Here is a 23,502-nt window from a genome sequence, read left to right on the forward strand (position 1 = left end):
ACATTGATATCATCAAAATGACAAGAAACAGCTCAGTAAGTGACGCATCGCTGGAATCAGGGTCTCTGTCTTTCCATCATGCTGCTCTCAGTTGGGATAGCAAAAACCTGGTGACAAATTCCTTTTAAGTCAATGAATGACTTGAATAGCAATTCCATGATAAAATGTTGTTATTGCCAACATTTATATATAAAGCCAATGCAATCCGCAGGGTTAAAATGTTCGGAAGTAAGGATCTTGTAGTCAACTGTTGAATTAGCAGCAGGTAATATGTTGGGACATGAATCACCCCATATATAAAAAAAGCAACAATAAGAGGATAATGTCCTCCAAAAATCAAGTATTACTCACATCTAGCAGTCACCTCCCCTCCATTCCATGAAGGTGTGTGTGTGATCTGCTTCTCCTGCACCTGTGGTGCCTCCACTTAGTGGGGGTTTAGCTGTATCCTGCTAGAGCATCAGTTTTTGGCCAGGGCGATGTACACACTGCAGCCCAACTTGCTGTGAGTAATACTTGATTTTTGGAGGACATTATCCTCTTATTGTTGCTTTTTTTATATTTAGTGTAGGGACCTACAGACATGAGGTCCCTTGACGAGGGTGTAGGCTTACGTTTTATGGCCATAAATACCAACAAAAACCTCATATTTTTTTGTTTGTACAGGATACAGCCAGGCCCCTTTCTGTTGGGCCTTGCATTGTAGAGTGTCTGTCCGTGCATGATATACAGTGGAGTACGGCTTGGCAGCCCGCCTGATCTAATAGAAGGGCGTTACCTAATAGGCTGCGGGTTTGTGACTGTGTCATCTGCATGTGAACAGCGCTCTATGCAAGCCACTTGTGTGCAGTTTTATCATCTAGCAGTCACCTCCCCTCCATTCCATGAAGGTGTGTGTGTGATCTGCTTCTCCTGCACCTGTGGTGCCTCCACTTAGTGGGGGTTTAGCTGTATCCTGCTAGAGCATCAGTTTTTGGCCAGGGCGATGTACACACTGCAGCCCAACTTGCTGTGAGTAATACTTGATTTTTGGAGGACATTATCCTCTTATTGTTGCTTTTTTTATATTTAGTGTAGGGACCTACAGACATGAGGTCCCTTGACGAGGGTGTAGGCTTACGTTTTATGGCCATAAATACCAACAAAAACCTCATATTTTTTTGTTTGTACAGGATACAGCCAGGCCCCTTTCTGTTGGGCCTTGCATTGTAGAGTGTCTGTCCGTGCATGATATACAGTGGAGTACGGCTTGGCAGCCCGCCTGATCTAATAGAAGGGCGTTACCTAATAGGCTGCGGGTTTGTGACTGTGTCATCTGCATGTGAACAGCGCTCTATGCAAGCCACTTGTGTGCAGTTTTATCATCTAGCAGTCACCTCCCCTCCATTCCATGAAGGTGTGTGTGTGATCTGCTTCTCCTGCACCTGTGGTGCCTCCACTTAGTGGGGGTTTAGCTGTATCCTGCTAGAGCATCAGTTTTTGGCCAGGGCGATGTACACACTGCAGCCCAACTTGCTGTGAGTAATACTTGATTTTTGGAGGACATTATCCTCTTATTGTTGCTTTTTTTATATTTAGTGTAGGGACCTACAGACATGAGGTCCCTTGACGAGGGTGTAGGCTTACGTTTTATGGCCATAAATACCAACAAAAACCTCATATTTTTTTGTTTGTACAGGATACAGCCAGGCCCCTTTCTGTTGGGCCTTGCATTGTAGAGTGTCTGTCCGTGCATGATATACAGTGGAGTACGGCTTGGCAGCCCGCCTGATCTAATAGAAGGGCGTTACCTAATAGGCTGCGGGTTTGTGACTGTGTCATCTGCATGTGAACAGCGCTCTATGCAAGCCACTTGTGTGCAGTTTTATCATCTAGCAGTCACCTCCCCTCCATTCCATGAAGGTGTGTGTGTGATCTGCTTCTCCTGCACCTGTGGTGCCTCCACTTAGTGGGGGTTTAGCTGTATCCTGCTAGAGCATCAGTTTTTGGCCAGGGCGATGTACACACTGCAGCCCAACTTGCTGTGAGTAATACTTGATTTTTGGAGGACATTATCCTCTTATTGTTGCTTTTTTTATATTTAGTGTAGGGACCTACAGACATGAGGTCCCTTGACGAGGGTGTAGGCTTACGTTTTATGGCCATAAATACCAACAAAAACCTCATATTTTTTTGTTTGTACAGGATACAGCCAGGCCCCTTTCTGTTGGGCCTTGCATTGTAGAGTGTCTGTCCGTGCATGATATACAGTGGAGTACGGCTTGGCAGCCCGCCTGATCTAATAGAAGGGCGTTACCTAATAGGCTGCGGGTTTGTGACTGTGTCATCTGCATGTGAACAGCGCTCTATGCAAGCCACTTGTGTGCAGTTTTATCATCTAGCAGTCACCTCCCCTCCATTCCATGAAGGTGTGTGTGTGATCTGCTTCTCCTGCACCTGTGGTGCCTCCACTTAGTGGGGGTTTAGCTGTATCCTGCTAGAGCATCAGTTTTTGGCCAGGGCGATGTACACACTGCAGCCCAACTTGCTGTGAGTAAGACATGAATCACCCCTATAACTATGATAATATATTCTGCAGAGCATTTTACAGAAAGAGGAACTGAAATATATATTATACGACAAGAGCAGTATTCTTAATGTGCACACCACACAGGCTGGTCATTAACCTTTTTTTTCCTGGCTAGTATGAGATTTGGAATCCATTAGTCTATACAGTAAAAAAAAAAAGGTCCAACTGAGGAAATAAATCAGAGGGTAGTCCTCTGCTGTTAACCAACTACCAAGTAATCAGTTTTAATTTGTGAATTTATTTATTGTGCCACACCTAGGAAATTCAAAGGGGTGGTTCAAAAGTAATAATGATTTTATTTCTAAATGTCTATATATTTATTGTAATAATCTAATCTCTTTTCTAATACACTTTAAGGCCTAAGCCACACGGCGAGAAAAAAGGTGCGAGTGGAGTGCGATATAAAATCGGATCAATATTAGCCTGTGTGTCAGCTCACATGAGCGATTATTTTCTCAGCCCTAATCGGACCGAGAAAACAATCGCAGAATGCTGCAGGTATAATGCGAGTCTTGTTTCTCTCGCACCTATTTAAGTGTATGGGTCGAAAGAAAAATCGCCCTGCACTCGCGGTACACCGGTGTACCGCGAGTGCAGGGCGAGAATGGCAATAACCGGCTATGGAGGAGAAAGGGAGATAAATCCCTCTCTCCCCTCCTCCGTGCCGGCCCGCCCCTCTGCAGAGCCGACCCACCCCCCGCAGCTGAGGTCCGCTCGCACGAATGGACCTCAGTCGCAGGGACACTCCCATGACACTCGGCTCTGCTGTACTGCCAGCGTGAGCCCAGTGTCATGCGAGGGGATCGCAGTAATCTTCGTGTGGCCCCAACCTAATAGTTAAAGTTCCTGCTCTACTGAGTGTGTCAATTCTGACGTATGATCAATAAGCAAGCTCTGCTCATTGTGCATTAGTAGTTTCAATGCATAGTGACAGTGCACACTCACACCACTTCTGAAGATGAGTAATGAGCTGGAAAGGGAGTGCACGTTCAATGAGAAATGTAAGGAGAGAACTCAGCAAACAGAGACCAGCCACACCCCAGATAATGAGGTCAATTGTGAGTGTGGGGTTGGCCTCTGCTCGCTGGTTAATTCTCTTTACAATGCACACTGACAGTGCACTCCCTTTCCAGCTTGTTATTTCTAATTTAAGTGGGAGAGCACAATGTGACGTTGCAATGAAATTTCTTTACTATTAGGGGGCTGCAGAAAACTATAGGTTACCATAGGCATTAGATATCTGACAGCCAAATGATCATTCATCTGACAACTTTCTCTCCTGAGTTCCCCATGAATAGGAATTTTCAGCTTGGTTGGCCTCACATGTGTTCATTATGAGAGGATTATAATCATCTGTATTCAAGTTATCTCCCTTACAAACAAAAGGAATGAACAATTCAATTCCAATCGCCCAACACAACATGATCTGTCAAAGGAAAATCGGAAGACACCAATTCACATTAGATGGTCTGTCAATTCCCAAAATCACTTTATTCGGCCAACTTTTATCTAATTTGTATTGGGGCTTAAAATTTGTGGAAATAAAGCAGTATTTCAACAATTTCAGACTACTTACATATTGGCTCATTCTCAGTATTGAAAGTTTAGACAAAAGTCATACTACATACATTTGTGTAATGTAATTTTATAAATATCGTAAAACGTAAAGTGTTATGAAGACATAATGGAATATTCCACCTTAACAGAGACATGATAATTTCCACTGCTGTCAGGCTGAGTAGTAGGCACAGAAGCACAGAAGCGGCCTCTATATCTCCTACTCAGTCTTGACGGGCATGTGACTAACGTCTTGCTTTAGTAGTCATAAGTCTCTTCCAATAAGTATAAATATCATTGGAGGTTTGAAGATTGCAGTTGAAGATTAAAATGGTGAATAGTTTAAAAAATTGACAAACCCTTAAAATGTAGGTCCCCTTTAGATCGAATATTATGTAATTGGTTAAAAATATTTGACATGTCTTTATATGATCCCACTCTTAGGATGAGTATACATATTACATGAACCCGCCATTTTTAGCGGGACAGCCAGCCATTGTTTATCAGGCGCGCATGCTGTTATTGTTTTTCTGTATATCTTGAGATATACTTTTAAAAATATGGACTTGCATAAAAACAATGTTTGTACTAAAAAACAGAGCTGAGAGCTCTCAGCACCATATGAATACAATATTATAGGATTTGGCACTCATTCACATAGTAAAAGTGTAATAATAGAGCCACCTGTGCCTAGCAGCCTATCTCAGCATTCAAAGACATGTCTATGTCTCCCCAGTATTTATCCGTCTTTGTCTATAGCTTTGGGTGCACTATTCTCCCAGGCAGCACTCATCAATATTTAGCAGGCAGCTGCTTCCATACAGTTATAAGGCTTCTGCTAATTTGACAAGGTCAAAAGTGGCATCATTCACATTACAAACAATTGCAAACTGTTACGATAGGCTTTTCTCGAATTAATCGCTAAATCATTAACTTATCTGTCACTAAAAAAGTATCCTAACTACCGCCACTGTCCTAGTCAATCAATAGTTTTAGACAGGGAATACAAGTTATCTCCCATGAGACCTGCTAAACCTTTTTGCTAATTTCTACCTTACTGATCGAGAATCTCTAATTTCAACCACTGCATACAGTCAGGGCCAGAAATATTTGGACAGTGACACAAGTTTTGTTATTTTAGATGTTTACAAAAACATGTTCAGAAATACAATTATATATATAATATGAGCTGAAAGTGCACACTCCCAGCTGCAATATGAGAGTTTTCACATCCAAATCGGAGAAAGGGTTTAGGAATCATAGCTCTGTAATGCATAGCCTCCTCTTTTTCAAGGGACCAAAAGTAATTGGACAAGGGAATCTAAGGGCTGCAATTAACTCTGAAAGCGTCTCCCTCGTTAACCTGTAATCAATGAAGTAGTTAAAAGGTCTGGGGTTGATTACAGGTGTGTGGTGTTGCATTTGGAAGCTGTTGCTGTGACCAGACAACATGCGGTCTAAGGAACTCTCAATTGAGGTGAAGCACAACATCCTGAGGCTGAAAAAAAAGAAAAAATCCATCAGAGAGATAGCAGACATGCTTGGAGTAGCAAAATCAACAGTCGGGTACATTCTGAGAAAAAAGGAATTGACTGGTGAGCTTGGGAACTCAAAAAGGCCTGGTCGTCCACGGATGACAACAGTGGTGGATGATCGCCGCATACTTTCTTTGGTGAAGAAGAACCCGTTCACAACATCAACTGAAGTCCAGAACACTCTCAGTGAAGTAGGTGTATCTGTCTCTAAGTCAACAGTAAAGAGAAGACTCCATGAAAGTAAATACAAAGGGTTCACATCTAGATGCAAACCATTCATCAATTCCAAAAATAGACAGGCCAGAGTTAAATTTGCTGAAAAACACCTCATGAAGCCAGCTCAGTTCTGGAAAAGTATTCTATGGACAGATGAGACAAAGATCAACCTGTACCAGAATGATGGGAAGAAAAAAGTTTGGAGAAGAAAGGGAATGGCACATGATCCAAGGCACACCACATCCTCTGTAAAACATGGTGGAGGCAACGTGATGGCATGGGCATGCATGGCTTTCAATGGCACTGGGTCACTTGTGTTTATTGATGACATAACAGCAGACAAGAGTAGCCAGACGAATTCTGAAGTGTACTGGGATATACTTTCAGCCCACATTCAGCCAAATGCCGCAAAGTTGATCGGACGGCGCTTCATAGTACAGATGGACAATGACCCCAAGCATACAGCCAAAGCTACCCAGGAGTTCATGTGTGCAAAAAAGTGGAACATTCTGCAATGGCCAAGTCAATCACCAGATCTTAACCCAATTGAGCATGCATTTCACTTGCTCAAATCCAGACTTAAGACGGAAAGACCCACAAACAAGCAAGACCTGAAGGCTGCGGCTGTAAAGGCCTGGCAAAGCATTAAGAAGGAGGAAACCCAGCATTTGGTGATGTCCATGGGTTCCAGACTTAAGGCAGTGATTGCCTCCAAAGGATTCGCAACAAAATATTGAAAATAAAAATATTTTGTTTGGGTTTGGTTTATTTGTCCAATTACTTTTGACCTCCTAAAATGTGGAGTGTTTGTAAAGAAATGTGTACAATTCCTACAATTTCTATCAGATATTTTTGTTCAAACCTTCAAATTAAACGTTACAATCTGCACTTGAATTCTGTTGTAGAGGTTTCATTTCAAATCCAATGTGGTGGCATGCAGAGCCCAACTCGCGAAAATTGTGTCACTGTCCAAATATTTCTGGACCTAACTGTACGCTGGGCAAAGTCTTCTCTTCGCGAGATTATCATGTCCACTGGCAGTATTAAGGTTTTGTAAATTCGGTCTGTCAATAATGATAACAACCCTTATAACTTTAGATCTTCAATACCATTTGACATATCAGTTTGGATCTCTGGGAGTGTCATACATGGTTTGTTCAAGTTACCTATCCTTAGGATAAGTTATCAATATCAGCTGTAAATGATGCTGGACCCGGCCAGAAGTGATCAGTTGAAGAAGAAAATTGTGTGAGGAAAAGGGATTGGTGTCTTACATGTTTATCAGGGCAATTGGAGGGTTTGGAGGATTTTCAGTTTGCCGCAAATTGATCCACCACAAATTAAAATTCCTGCAATATTTCAACAAAATTAAATTTTAAAGGATTCACTCATCTCTATTTAACATCTCATAATCATAGTAGGATTGACATGGAATATAGTGGCAAACATTGGCGCTATAGCTTACACGAATTTCTATCCCTCACCATTAACCACCCTTCTTACCACCCCATTTATTTTGTGAAAAGTGCAAATCTCAAAACATATGGAAAAATATGAGTACTTTTGGATGCTAATAAATCAAAACAAATGACCTGATTCAATATGAGCAAAGAAGACCCACACCGAGGATGTAACTGCACCATGGAAGCCTAAAGAGGCCCAGATTGCAGATGTTCTAAAATTATTTAGTAATTTACTGTACACTGATGAAAAATAAAATTATAAAACATATGGAAAAATAATTTTAATGAATGCTGTCCTTTTTGATGCTGTCATAGCTTTTCACAATACTACTTCTTGTTAATGGCTAAAATGTCATCTATTGTAGCCCTAATCCTTTCATTTCAAAAACATGATTATAAAGGATGCTACACCACATTTATCCCATAAACAATATATATTTATTAGCCACTGAATGGCTGATAAATTTATCATTCCTTAGGAGCTGGCTACTGAGACCCGCACTGATCCCAAGAAAAAAAGGGACCATAGGCTCTGTGAATTGACTATGTGCAAATTGTCTCTTCAGAAAGGAAGAGGACATGAACTTTAGTGCCAAATATCAAAAGTAGCAATCCTAAAAGTCAATATTAACTCTTTACTGAGCCTTGTCATATTATTTAGGATATAAGCCAAACCAGAATCTTAATTTTTGAGATTCTGGTTTGGCCTATATCCTAAGTTATATGAAAGGCTCGTTAAAGGGTTGATATTGACTTTTAGGGCCGTTACTTTTAATAGGCCCTAAAAGAGGAAAGTCCTCTTCTTGTTTGAAGAGGCAATTTTCATATTTCATTTACCAGAGAAACATGCAAGGCACTTAAGTCGCCTCATATTGGAATTTTCCTCTCCACATGGAGGAACCTTACCCCATATATATATCTGAACTGTGTGCCCGTATATTGTCTATAAAATACCTAAAAACATATAAGCTAATTTACTAATTGAATGTCTTTCCTAATACTTTGTTTACATGAAATACTTTGGGACCCCGTATTTGTCAACAGTGGGGATACCAGTGGTCAGTGGGTATCATACATATTTAATTTAATAGATAGTATATGTCTTTTATATCACATCTAGAGTTGAGCGAGTAGCTAACTATTTGTACTCGCTATATTCATAAGGAGTACTGTCTAATACTCACGTATTCATTCCGAATAGCATATGCAATGCAAGTCAATGTGGAAGAATTTGCAAAGTAACGAGTAAGCCGAATGCCATACTATTCGGGTGAATAGCGAAAAGTGAGTGCGGAATTCGGGTTGCTCGTTACATTGCAAGTTTTTCCCTATAGACTTGAATTGCACATGCCATTCGAAACGAATATGCGAGTAGTAGACAGGACTCGTTATGAGTACAGTGAGTATGAATAGTTAGGTACTCGCTCAACTCTAGTCACATCCCTTTTAATACTATTCAGATTTACTAAGTCATTTCCAAGCCCTGTAAAGTGTGGTGTAAATTCCTTTGTTGGAAATGACCTACTTATCATGGTGAGACCTATAAATTCTTCAGCAGTTTGTCCTCAGCAGGATCTCACTGCACTAATGAGAACTCTCCAGTAGGATGTGAAGTTTGCAGTAACTTTCCAGTCTCTTCTACCTTTGTAAAATTATACTCCGGCTCTCAATGAAGTTTACAAAAGAATGAAGCGTTTACTTCATAACTTTGATGTCAATTGTCAACCCCCTGGTGTTTTAATGCAATTAACGGCCTCCAAGACCGAAATTTCAAAGATCTGAGTTATCATCACTCACTCATGAAAATCAACTCCAAAGCATTTACTGGTTACACAGATTTCCATTCAGCACAACTTTCTGCATATCGTTCTCCTGAAAGCATCTGCTGAATGACACTTTAAAGAGCTTCATTAGTGATTTCATTTAACTAACACTGTTCAATGGAATAACTAACGCCGGCTCATTGCACACAAGTAAATATGAACAGGTCACTCAGAACATGCTCACCAAGGACTTCAACCCGAGAGGAATAAAATGTTGTACGTGTATCTCCCACTACCTTATTGTATGTTGAGATTGTCCAAATGTTTGCCGTAAATGAAAGGATATGTATAGTGATATGCGGGGGTGGACAAAACCTCCTCTCGTCAAGTTACATTGTGTGTTCTGCAATGGAATGAATAGTGCACGTTCCAAACATTTTCAATATATTAGTCAGTAACTGCTTCATAGACTTGGAATTTAAAGGAAACATGTCACATAATTCATGCTGCCCAACCACGGAGAGCACGGATCAGCGACCTCATTACATACATGTATGTTTTACTCTAAAATGATTCAACATTTAGAGAAAAACGTAGTTAAAAGCATGGTCGGGGCGGAAGTTACAAGTCACGTAGTTATGCCCACCGGTTTCAACCTACTAGACAGACGGCTCACTCCCTATGTGTTTATTTCTCTTTTTCCTTGGCTAGTATTAATATGTAATAGCACAAACCCAAATAATCAAATATCTGTGCACAATTCTGTTATTTGTATTCAATTATTTTTTATTTTACTTGTTAACTTTCTAAATATTGTTCAGAAATTTTATTTGGAGGTAACATCCATAATCCGAAATCCGAACAAAAATATCTGATAGAAATTGTAGGAATTGTACACATTTCTTTACAAACACTCCACATTTTAGGAGGTCAAAAGTAATTGGACAAATAAACCAAACCCAAACAAAATATTTTTATTTTCAATATTTTGTTGCGAATCCTTTGGAGGCAATCACTGCCTTAAGTCTGGAACCCATGGACATCACCAAATGCTGGGTTTCCTCCTTCTTAATGCTTTGCCAGGCCTTTACAGCTGCAGCCTTCAGGTCTTGCTTGTTTGTGGGTCTTTCCGTCTTAAGTCTGGATTTGAGCAAGTGAAATGCATGCTCAATTGGGTTAAGATCTGGTGATTGACTTGGCCATTGCAGAATGTTCCACTTTTTTGCACTCATGAACTCCTGGGTAGCTTTGGCTGTATGCTTGTGGTCATTGTCCATCTGTACTAGAGATGAGCGAACCGGTCCCGGTTCGGCTCGAGGCGGTTCGCCGAACGGGGGGTCTGGCTCGAGTTCGGCTCGTCGAACGTTCGACGAACCGAACTCGAGCCCATAGGAAACAATGGCAGGCAATCACAAACACAGTAAAACACCTAGAAAACACCCTGAAAGGTGTCCAAAAGGTGACAAACAACTCACAACATAACACAAACACATGGGAAAGTGACAAGGACATATACTCATGTGAAAACAAAACAGCTGGACAAGGAAAAAGAGGGAGACACACAGATATATGAGTATATGCAAAGAAACATCGATTCCATTATTGTGCAACTTGAGCCCTGCTCATTTTAGGCTTCCAATCTGGATAAATTGCCTGAGCTCGCCACGTACGCCTTGAGGATCTTGTCGTGTCCTGCAGCCAGCGTTCTCTCGGAACCTGTCTTCAGTGCTGCTGGGGGTCTGCTGGCAGATAAGCACACGTGTCTGTCCACTGACAATGTGGACCTGGCTCTCAGAGGACTTTTCTTCCCCTGGGTCAGCCAGGGGAGGCGAAAGGCACGCGTATTTTTGAGAGTGCTTCATGCAAAGCATCTTTTTCTTTGTCAAAAGGGGGGCTCAACCGATGCCAGTCAAGTGGGGTGTGTGTGGCCCAGTTAGTGGCAACGAGGGAGACTGTGGTTGGAGTCCCCTCGCTGTGTCTCTAAAAGAACCAAGATGAACAAGTCATGGCTCTCAGAGGACTTTTCTTCCCCTGGGTCAGCCAGGGGACGGGAAAGGCACGCGTATTTTTGAGAGTGCTTCATGCAAAGCATCTTTTTCTTTTTCAAAAGGGGGCTCAACCGATGCCAGTCAAGTGGGGTGTGTGTGGCCCAGTTAGTGGCAACGAGGGAGACTGTGGTTGGAGTCCCCTCGCTGTGTTTTACATGCTTTTAGAAGGGCATGAAATGGCTTGGAGGTTGACTTTCATCATATGCAAACTGTTGGCTACCAAAATGCTGCCTTTCCAACAACTGTGGTTATAGGCAATGAGGAACATACTGATGAAGATGAGACGCAGATACCCGATTGGGATGACAACTTAAATATTCGGTCAGGGCAAGAAGAAACTCGGTCTGAGGGGTAGGGGAGTGCAAACACAACAATTGATGATTAAGTTCTAGATCACACCTACTGTCAACCCACAGTCAGACACTCGAGGAGGTCAACAGAGGCGGTGGAGGAGGATGCAACCGACGTCGAAGTAACCTGGCGCCTTCCTGGACACAGTCGGAGCACTGGTAGCACGTCTACAACTGCATCCTCAGCCACCACTCTGCCTCTGAGCATTATTCGGGGTGGATCAACAGGTCGCATGGCCTCTAAGCCTTGCCTAGCCAGGTCCTTTTTTGACATAGAAAAAGATCGCCCAAATTATGTGATCTGTAAAATTTGTCATGGTTCTCTTAGTAGAGGTCAAAACCTCAGCAGTTTGACAACTTCTTCCATGAATCGTCACATGAATAAATATCATATGGCCCGATGGGAAGCTCACCGTGCTGCAATGCGGCCTAGCGGAGCGAACCATCCACCGCCTGCCCCTTCCAGTGCATCCGCGCGCTCGTCATCTTCTAGGACTGTGGGGACAGCTGTCACACCTGTTTTTCCACCCACAACTTCCACCACTGTAACCGCAACAGGCAGTTTGCTTGGTAGGTCGTCAGTTGGTTTGGAAGGGGAAACAAGTGAGTGTGTACAGCTCTCTCAGACATCGATAGCACCAACTTTGGATGAAGGCAACATCATGTCTCCGCCTGCACTTTCCTCACAAAGCTGCATTTTTCCAGGGACACCTGACTCAACACCGTCTACACACAGCAGCCAGATCTCTGTCCCTCAGATGTGGTCAAATAAAAGGCCACTTCCTGCGACCCATGACAAAGCGAAGAGGTTGACTCTATCCCTCTGTAAGCTGTTGACTACAGAAATGCTGCCTTTCCGCCTAGTGGACACACAGGATTTTAGAGACCTTATGTCTGTCGCTGTGCCCCAGTACCAGATGCCTAGTCGCCACTACTTCTCTAAGAAAGGTGTGCCCGCGCTACACCAGCATGTCGCACACAACATCACCGCTTCCTTGAGAAACTCTGTGTGTGAACGGGTGCATTTCACCACCGATACTTGGACCAGTAAGCATGGACAGGGACGTTACATGTCGCTGACTGGCCACTGGGTAACTATGGTGATAGATGGTGAAGGGTCTGCTGCACAAGTCTTGCCGTCCCCACGACTTGTGTGTCAATCCTCTGTCTGTCCAAGTTCCGCCACTGCTTCTGCATCCTCCACCTCATCTGGGTCCTCCACCTCCGCCCCAAGCCTGCCTGGTCAGGCCACCAGCGTTCTCACTGCGCAGAAGGAATCACGCACCCCTCATTACTATGCTGGTAGCAGAGCGCAACGGCATCAGGCGGTCTTTAGCTTGACATGTCTTTGAAATAGGAGTCACACAGCGACTGAGTTGTGGGCAGCTCTGGAGACTGATTTTGATAAATGGTTGTCTCCACTCAACCTGCAGCCTGGTAAGGCCGTGTGCGACAATGCTGCAAACCTGGGTGCGGCCCTTCGCCTGGGCAAGGTGACACACGTGCCTTGTATGGCTCACGTGTTTAACCTTGTTGTCCAGCAATTTTTAACACACTATCCCGGCCTAGATGGCCTTCTGACCAGGGCACGGAAACTGTCTGCAGTGCTCACTTCCGCCGTTCAACCGCCGCACCTGAGCGACTTGCATCGCTCCAGAAGTCTTTCGGCCTGCCGGTTCATCGCCTGAAATGCGATGTGGCGACACGCTGGAATTCAACTCTCCACATGTTACAGCGACTGTGGCAGCACCGGCGAGCCCTGGTGCAATACGTCATGATGTATAGCCTGGGCCAACGAGATGCAGAAGTGGGGCAGATCACCCTGATGGAGTGATCTCAGATCAAGGACCTATGCACCCTTCTGCACAGTTTCGACATGGCGACGAATATGTTTAGCGCTGACAATGCCATTATCAGCATGACGATTACAGTCATTTACATGCTGGAGCACACGCTAAACACTATTCGTAGTCAGGGGGTGGGACAACAGGAAGGGGAGGAACTACAGGAGGATTCATATGCGCAAGACACAACAACATCACCAAGGTCCAGACGTTCATCATCACCAACGCGGCAGGCATGGGACCATGGGGGACAGGGATCAACAAGGGCGCATGGTAGCAGGTGAGATGTTGAGGAAGGTGCAGGAGGACATGAAGATATGGAGGACGAACTGTCCATGGACATGGAAGACTCAGCAGATGAGGGGGACCTTGGTCAAATTTCAGTTGAAAGAGGTTGGGGGGAGATGACAGAGGAAGAAAGAACGGTTAGCACCTCTATGCCACAAACACAGCGTGGACTTGGTGCGCATGGCTGCGCAAGACACATGAGTGCCTTCTTGTTGCACTACCTCCAACATGACCCTCGTATTGTCAAAATTAGAAGTGATGATGACTACTGGCTTGCCACACTATTAGATCCCCGGGACAAGTCCAAATTTTGTGACATAATTCCACCCATAGAAAGGGACGCACGTATGCAGGAGTATCAGCAGAAGCTGTTACTCGATCTTAGCTCGGCTTTTCCACCAAACAACCGTGCAGGTGAAGGGAGTGATTCTCCCAGTTGTAACTTGACAAACATGGGACGGCCTCGTCATCTTCAACAGTCTACCCGTACCAGTAGGACCGTATCTGGTGCTGGTAACAGCAATTTTATGGAATCTTTTCATAATTTTTTTAGACCCTCCTTTGCAAGGCCACCAGAGACAACAAGTCTGACACATAGTCAACGGATGGAGAGGATGATACAGGAGTATCTCCAAATGAACATCGATGCAATGACTTTGCAAATGGAGCCTTGCTCCTTTTGTGCTTCAAATCTAGAAAAATGTCAAGAGCTCTCCAGTTACGCCTCGAAGATTTTGTCGTGTCCAGCTGCCAGCGTTGTCTCTGAACGTGTCTTCAGTGCTGCTGGGTGTGTGCTGACAGATAAGCGCACGCGTCTGTCCAGTGACAATGTGGACAGACTGACGTTCATCAAAATGAACAAGTCATGGATCCAGAAGGAATTTACTACCCCTGTGTCATCCTGGGGAGAGTAAATGCTTGTGGATTTGGAATGTGCTTGATGCAAATCAAAACATCCTGTTTGCAACTAGGGCACAAGTGCTGCCACTGATAAGGTGTCTGTGTGGGGCCCAATTTTTGGAAAAAAAGGGAGACTCCGCTTGGAGTAACCCTTGCTTGCTGTGTTTTTTAAAAATGATACAAGATGAACAGATCTGAAGGCAAGATGAAGCCAACATCATGTCTCCGCCTGCACTTTTCTCACAAACCTGCATTTTTCCAGGGACACCCTACTCAACACCGTCTACAGACAGCAGCCAGATCTCTGTCCCTCAGATGTGGTCAAATAAAAGGCCACTTACTGCGAGCCATGACAAAGCTAAGTGGTTGACTCTATCCCTCTGTAAGCTGTTGGCTACCGAAATGCTGCCTTTACGCGTAGTGGACACACAGGATTTTACAGACCTTATGTCTGTCGCTGTGCCCCAGTACCAGATGCCCAATCACCACTGCTTCTCCAAGAAAAGCATGCCCGCGCTACACCGGCATGTCGCACACAACATCACCACTTCCTTGAGAAAATCTGTGTGCGACAGGGTGCATTTCAACACAGATACTTGGACCAGTAAGCATAGACAGGGTCATTACATGTCACTGACTGGGCACTGGCAAACTATGGTGAGAGATGGAGAAGGGTCTGCTGTACAAGTCTTGCCGTCCCCACGAGTTGTTTCAATCCTTGTTCTGTATGTAGAAGTTAATACACTGCTTCTGCCTCTTCAACCTCGTGTGGGTCCTCTACCTTTGCGCAAACCCTGTGTGGTCAGGCCACCCTTCCTTGCAACTGCGCACAAGGACTACCACACACCTCCTTACTATGCTGGCAGCAGAGCTCAATGCCATCAGGCGGTCAAAGTTTTACTTTGAAATGTATGGGAAATGTGAGTCACACCGCTATTACAGAGAATAGTAGTCAGGCAGGGTCAAAACATTAATTGAGGAACAGGAACAGAATGGGACGGCCAGGACTTAATCAGAAAACAAGCAGAGGTGAAATGCGTATCGGCCAACAAGGTACATAAACAGCAAGCAGGAAAAGTAGTCAGGTAACAAGCACACAAAATCATAAAACTGAACTGGGGGTAAAATTAACCAGAGGTTCATAGCTATGTCTGGCAGTGGTCTGCAGACAGGATGGGCATAAAAAAGGGTGTGGTGTCTTCCCATTGGTTGTAGCTGAATGATGGTATTTCATCTGTGAGATACCCACCAGCTACATTCAGCCAGAGATTCTGCATCTGTCAAGGTAATGCAGCCCAGTGGGTGAGCATAACCTGCGTCCACCTGCGCCGCTGGCATCGACTACTCTCCCATCATCAGCACTATTCATGAAAGGAACACGTTGTCACCTGGCGACCGGAGTACAAATTGACGGAGCGGACTCCGTTGGTGACTTAACAGCCGTGTGCGGCAATGATGCAAACCTGGCTGCGGGCCATCCTCAGGGCAATGTGACACACGTGCCTTTTATGGCTCACGTGTTGATCCGAATTCTCCAGCAATTTTTAAAACACCATCACGGCCTACATGGCCTTGTGCAGCGGGCACGCTCGCTATGTGCTCACTTCCATCGTGCGCACACAGCAGCTCAACAACTTTCATCACTCCGGAAGTCTTAGGGTCTGGCAGTTAAACGCCGGAAATGCGATGTTCCGACACGCAGGAATTGGAATCTGCACATGTTGCAGCGTGTGTGGCAGCACCGCAGAGCCCTGCTGAAATACGGTAAGACATATAGCCTGGGATAAGTTGATCCAGAGGTGGTGCAGATCACGCTGCTGGAGTGGTGTCAGATCAAGGACCTATGCACCCTGCTACACAGTTTTGAAATGTCGACGAAGATGTTTAGCACTGGCAATGTCATTCTCAGCGTGACAATTCTGGTCATCTACATGATGGAGCACACTGTAATTATTATTCGGAGTCAGGTGTTGGGACAAGAGGAAGGGGAGGAAGTACAGGAGGAGTCATATGCGGAAGGGATAACAAGATCTACGAGGTCCAGATGGTCAGCGGCACCTATGCGGCAGTCATGGTGAGGGAGAGGGATTAACAAGGGCGCATAGTATCAGCAAAAAGTGTTGATGAAAGTGCAGGAGCCCATGAAGAAATGGAGGACGAACTGGCGATGGGCATGGAAGACTCAGCAGATGAGTGAGAGCTTGCTCACATTTCGGTTGTGCGAGGTTGTGGGTAGAGGGCAGAGGAAGGATGCACGATTCTCACCTCTCTGCCACCAACACACCAAGGACTTGGTCCTCCTGGATGCACAAGACACATGAGCGCCTTCTTGCTGCACTACCTACATGACCCTCGGATTGTATGAATTTGAAGTAATCCTGAATACTGGGTTGCCACACTGTTAGATCCCCGGTACAAGACAAAATTTGGCGAACTAATTCCTGCCATAGAAATAGACGCACGTATACAGGAGTATCTGCAGAATGTGGTACGCAATCTTAGATCTACTTTTCCACTAAACACCAGTGCTGCACAGAGTGAATCTCAACACTTTGTCATGGATAGGAGGAAATGGTCTTTTACTTGTCCACATCGGAGGGACCGAGGGATGGCTGCTGTGCTGAGATGGCGTTGAGTACGGTGTCCCTGCACAGTTGCACTTTTGGTCATATCCCAAAATGAGTTGAAAAAGGACAGATGCTGTTGGAAAGGGGAACAGGTGTGTTGGAAAGGGGAAAAAAATTTTGGTCCGTGGATTTGGTGGTTAAACAACTGTAACATTTGCTGAAGAAACAACATCTGTTACAGTGGGACTGGCAGATTTGGATAAAGTGGTATATAATCTGTGACCGCTATATAACAAAAATTAATAAGAAAAGAAAGAGAAAGGTATATATCACCTTCAGCAGTCAGTGTCCACCGTGCTCCCAGTTGGAAAAGGAGAGGTTGGCAACTTGAAGGTTTGGTGGAGGATACAGAGCTGTGTGGCTATGAAACTAATAGTAGCCTGAACCGAGTTAGACGCCATTCGGATCTGGAGACTGTGAGCCCTGTTAGCGTCACAGGGTCCACATGCCCACCCAGCCCAGGAACTCCCTGTTAACAACACAGGGGCCATTGAGTACGCTGACCGTGTGCGTAGGGGCCACACCTGTGGACAGCAGGCGCATCAGCAGCAGCAGGCCTGTTAATGCCACTGGGCTGCACAAGCAGGACTGTTAGGACAGGAGCTGGTCTTAACCGTTCTGCGTTACCAACTGTGGTGGTGGCCTGCATCCACCACCCTATCCCTGCCTACCTCTGGCCTAAAGCCGCAATGGGTTCAACACATGGAGGTGTGCTCTTTCGGAGCATAATAGAAGACTGCGCACCTCCTTGTTGGCTCCAGCCCCTTTTATAACCTGGGTCCGCCCCAAACCAGGGTGAACCACAATGCACCTCCTGGAGACAAAAGCAGAGTGACACGTCATGAGTGGCATAACTAGCGTCCTATTTGGAAACGCAACTTCAATGATGACCTCATGGCTGCCATGACCCAAACACCTCACCAGTCATCGTCTGACCATCAATAATGCGGTGACAAGTCATAGGTGTGGGCCTCTGCAAGCCATTTGGGAGGACACCTGATGCCCTGTGGTCTATATGGGACCCCCACATCAGGGCCAGGGCCAAAGAGTTCATTACCGGACCTAGTCTCTGATGCAGGAAGTGCCTGAGCATGCTCAGTAGCATGAAATACAGTCTCTGAAAAAAGACTATCAGCTTTAGCATGGTGTCTAGGCACAAAACAGGACTTAGACCCGGCACAGAATGCAAGCACCTGTGCAAAGAGGCTTTTCACACTTAGTGTGGGAGCATGCGCTGTATCCCGAAATGAAGACTTAGCGTCAGGAATGGCACAGTCAGGCTGAGCATACTCACTAGGCGAAACACTGTAATTATGCTGCAGCTGGGGTACATCGGCACACGCATGCGCACTAGCTGCCTCTCCACACTTAGACGTGGAGGGGAAATTTGTCTTGGAGATGCTGTCTATGAACAGAAGGAAAAGCTAAAGGAAGCCTGACTTTCTATCCCTCCGAATTATGAAATGCAGCAATGAATTCCATGAGTTTGCTATAACATTAGCGTAGCTAAATGTGCATGAGGGTGTGATGTAGAGGTGCTAGAAATAGCTTGTCACCAGTGGGGCACTAATGGAATACAACAGCCAGTTCTATGATGCCACAAAATGGCAGTATTTTGTGCTATCATTATAGCTTATTAAAAACAGAGCACGAGGTTGTCATGCAGAGGTGCTGCACATAGATTTGCAGTAGTGTGAATAGACAAAAGTACAATAGCCACGTTTAGGATACAACTAGGTACAGTGAGTGTTTGCTAGTATAATGGCTGAGTTTAAAAAAGTTTGAGTGTGCAATGCAGGCAGACGTGCTGCAAATAACGTTCCAATACTGTGAATTGACAAAAGTACAATAGCCACGTTTAGGATACAACTAGGTACAGTGAGTGTTTGCTAGTATAATGGCTGAGTTTAAAAAAGTTTGAGTGTGCAATGCAGGCAGACGTGCTGCAAATAACGTTCCAATACTGTGAATTGACAAAAGTACAATAGCCACGTTTAGGATACAACTAGGTACACTGAGTGTTTGCTACTATAAATGGCTGAGTTTAAAAAAGTTTGAGTGTGCAATGCAGGCAGACGTGCTGCAAATAACGTTCCAATACTGTGAATTGACAAAAGTACAATAGCCACGTTTAGGATACAACTAGGTACACTGAGTGTTTGCTAGTATAATGGCTGAGTTTAAAAAAGTTAGAGTGTGCAATGCAGGCAGACGTGCTGCAAATATCGTTCCAATACTGTGAATAGACAAAAGTACAATAGCCACGTTTAGGATACAACTAGGTACACTGAGTGTTTGCTACTATAAATGGCTGAGTTTAAAAAAGTTTGAGTGTGCAATGCAGGCAGACGTGCTGCAAATAACGTTCCAATACTGTGAATAGACAAAAGTACAATAGCCACGTTTAGGATACAACTAGGTACACTGAGTGTTTGCTACTATAAATGGCTGAGTTTAAAAAAGTTTGAGTGTGCAATGCAGGCAGACGTGCTGCAAATAACGTTCCAATACTGTGAATTGACAAAAGTACAATAGCCACGTTTAGGATACAACTAGGTACAGTGAGTGTTTGCTAGTATAATGGCTGAGTTTAAAAAAGTTTGAGTGTGCAATGCAGGCAGACGTGCTGCAAATAACGTTCCAATACTGTGAATTGACAAAAGTACAATAGCCACGTTTAGGATACAACTAGGTACAGTGAGTGTTTGCTAGTATAATGGCTGAGTTTAAAAAAGTTAGAGTGTGCAATGCAGGCAGACGTGCTGCAAATATCGTTCCAATACTGTGAATAGACAAAAGTACAATAGCCACGTTTAGGATACAACTAGGTACACTGAGTGTTTGCTAGTATAATGGCTTAGTAACAATGAGTTGTAGTGTGCAATGCAGGCAGACGTGCTCTGCAAATGTCTTTGCACTAGTGGGACTATAGCAAAGTCCAATAGCCACGTTTAGGATGCCACTAGGTACACTGAGTGTTTGCTAGTAAAATTGCTTAGTTTAAAAAAGTTGGAGTGTGCAATGCAGGCAGATGTGCTCTGCTAATATCTTTGCACTAGTGGGACTATAGCAAAGTCCAATAGCCACGTATAGGATGCCACTAGGTACACTGAGTGTTTGCTAGTATAATGGCTTAGTTAAAATGAGTTTGAGTGTGCAATGCAGGCAGACGCGCTATGCAAATGTCTTTGCACTAGTGGGACTATAGCAAAGTCCAATAGCCACGTATAGGATGCCACTAGGTACACTGAGTGTTTGCTAGTATAATGGCTTGGTTTTAATGAGTTGGAGTGTGCAATGCAGGCAGACGCGCTCTGCAAATGTCTTTGCACTAGTGGGACTATAGCAAAGTCCAATAGCCACGTATAGGATGCCACTAGGTACACTGAGTGTTTGCTAGTATAATGGCTTGGTTAGAATGAGTTGTAGTGTGCAATGCAGGCAGATGTGCTCTGCTAATGTCTTTGCACTAGTGGGACTATAGCAAAGTCCAATAGCCACGTATAGGATGCCACTAGGTACACTGAGTGTTTGCTAGTATAATGGCTTAGTTAAAATGAGTTTGAGTGTGCAATGCAGGCAGACGCGCTATGCAAATGTCTTTGCACTAGTGGGACTATAGCAAAGTCCAATAGCCACGTATAGGATGCCACTAGGTACACTGAGTGTTTGCTAGTATAATGGCTTGGTTAGAATGAGTTGTAGTGTGCAATGCAGGCAGATGTGCTCTGCTAATGTCTTTGCACTAGTGGGACTATAGCAAAGTCCAATAGCCACGTATAGGATGCCACTAGGTACACTGAGTGTTTGCTAGTATAATGGCTTAGTTAAAATGAGTTTGAGTGTGCAATGCCGGCAGACGCGCTATGCAAATGTCTTTGCACTAGTGGGACTATAGCAAAGTCCAATAGCCACGTATAGGATGCCACTAGGTACACTGAGTGTTTGCTAGTATAATGGCTTGGTTTTAATGAGTTGGAGTGTGCAATGCAGGCAGACGCGCTCTGCAAATGTCTTTGCACTAGTGGGACTATAGCAAAGTCCAATAGCCACGTATAGGATGCCACTAGGTACACTGAGTGTTTGCTAGTATAATGGCTTGGTTAGAATGAGTTGTAGTGTGCAATGCAGGCAGACGCGCTCTGCAAATGTCTTTGCACTAGTGGGACTATAGCAAAGTCCAATAGCCACGTATAGGATGCCACTAGGTACACTGAGTGTTTGCTAGTATAATGGCTTGGTTAGAATGAGTTGTAGTGTGCAATGCAGGCAGACGCGCTCTGCAAATGTCTTTGCACTAGTGGGACTATAGCAAAGTCCAATAGCCACGTATAGGATGCCACTAGGTACACTGAGTGTTTGCTAGTATAATGGCTTAGTTATCAGTTGGAGTGTGCAGAGGACAAGAGGGTACAGTGGCAGGATTGTGGTGCTCTGGGTAGAGGAATGGAAGCCTGCCTTTCTATTCCCTCCTAATGGTGAAATGCAGGTAGGAAATCCCTGACCTGGGCTACACAGACGCTGTTGCTGTTTGCAGGACCTGTCACCTATGGCTCTCTGACCCTGCCGGTTGGAGCCCTTAAAAGGACTGCTATAAAGTGCTCTCCCTAAGCTGTCTAACGCTGTGTATGCAGCGCATACAGCTGTATCGGCTATAGGACTCAGGAAGACGGAGCTGCGACAGTGATGTCTGACACCAAAGACGCAGAAGGCAGATAATGGCGTCCGTGAAGAAAATGTCCGGTTTTATAATGCAGGGACATGTGACATGCAGATCCTATCACACATGCCGTTGCTTCTCTGGCTCAAAGTCCACTTAGCTGTGTGTGTGTCTGGGATTGGCTGACATGCTGGCCCGCCCCACAAGACGCGCGCGCTTAGGGAAGGAAGACAAGAAAAAAAAAAAAAAAAAATGGCGATCGCCATTATAGAAACAGCAGTGATCTGAAGGCGCTGTTCACGCACACTATACACTGAAATGTGATAATAGTTTGATTCACAGAGTGACTTACACTATTACAGCAGAAACCAAGCTATGATTTAGCTGTTTTTTGGCTGCTAGAACCGTTCTCGAACGTTTCTAGAACTACCGAGCTTTTGCAAAAAGCTCGAGTTCTAGTTCGATCTAGAACATGCCCCAAAATCACTCGAGCCGCGAACTGGAGAACCACGAACCACGAACCGCGCTCAACTCTAATCTGTACTATGAAGCGCCGTCCGATCAACTTTGCGACATTTGGCTGAATCTGGGCTGAAAGTATATCCCGGTACACTTCAGAATTCATCCGGCTACTCTTGTTTGCTGTTATGTCATCAATAAACACAAGTGACCCAGTGCCATTGAAAGCCATGCATGCCCATGCCATCACGTTGCCTCCACCATGTTTTACAGAGGATGTGGTGTGCCTTGGATCATGTGCCGTTCCCTTTCTTCTCCAATCTTTTTTCTTCCCATCATTCTGGTACAGGTTGATCTTTGTCTCATCTGTCCATAGAATACTTTTCCAGAACTGAGCTGGCTTCATGAGGTGTTTTTCAGCAAATTTAACTCTGGCCTGTCTATTTTTGGAATTGATGAATGGTTTGCATCTAGATGGGAACCCTTTGTATTTACTTTCATGGAGTCTTCTCTTTACTGTTGACTTAGAGACAGATACACCTACTTCACTGAGAGTGTTCTGGACTTCAGTTGATGTTGTGAACGGGTTCTTCTTCACCAAAGAAAGTATGCGGCGATCATCCACCACTGTTGTCATCCGTGGATGCCCAGGCCTTTTTGAGTTCCCAAGCTCACCAGTCAATTCCTTTTTTCTCAGAATGTACCCGACTGCTGATTTTGCTACTCCAAGCATGTCTGCTATCTCTCTGATGGATTTTTTCTTTTTTTTAAGCCTCAGGATGTTCTGCTTCACCTCAATTGAGAGTTCCTTAGACCGCATGTTGTCTGGTCACAGCAACAGCTTCCAAATGCAAAACCACACACCTGTAATCAACCCCAGACCTTTTAACTACTTCATTGATTACAGGTTAACGAGGGAGACGCCTTCAGAGTTAATTGTAGCCCTTAGAGTCCCTTGTCCAATTACTTTTGGTCCCTTGAAAAAGAGTAGGCTATGCATTACAGAGCTATGATTCCTAAACCTTTTCTCCCATTTGGATGTGAAAACTCTCATATTGCAGCTGGGAGTGTGCACTTTCAGCCCATATTATATATATAATTGTATTTCTGAACATGTTTTTGTAAACAGCTAAAATAACAAAACTTGTGTCACTGTCCAAATATTTCTGGACCTAACTGTATATATATACTAGTACAGAGTTGGGGAAAGGCAATCAATAAAT

The 23,502-nt window shown here is 44.4% G+C and overlaps 1 protein-coding gene across 3 annotated transcripts in view; it reads left to right on the forward strand.

The window, feature by feature from the left end:
• UNC5C (unc-5 netrin receptor C) overlaps nucleotides 1-23,502 on the forward strand; it is a 556,745-nt gene that overhangs the window by 107,376 nt on the left and 425,867 nt on the right. The window lies entirely within an intron of this gene.

This window comes from Anomaloglossus baeobatrachus, chromosome 1, assembly GCF_048569485.1.
Source record: "Anomaloglossus baeobatrachus isolate aAnoBae1 chromosome 1, aAnoBae1.hap1, whole genome shotgun sequence".
In the NCBI taxonomy this organism is placed as follows: Eukaryota; Metazoa; Chordata; class Amphibia; order Anura; family Aromobatidae; genus Anomaloglossus; species Anomaloglossus baeobatrachus.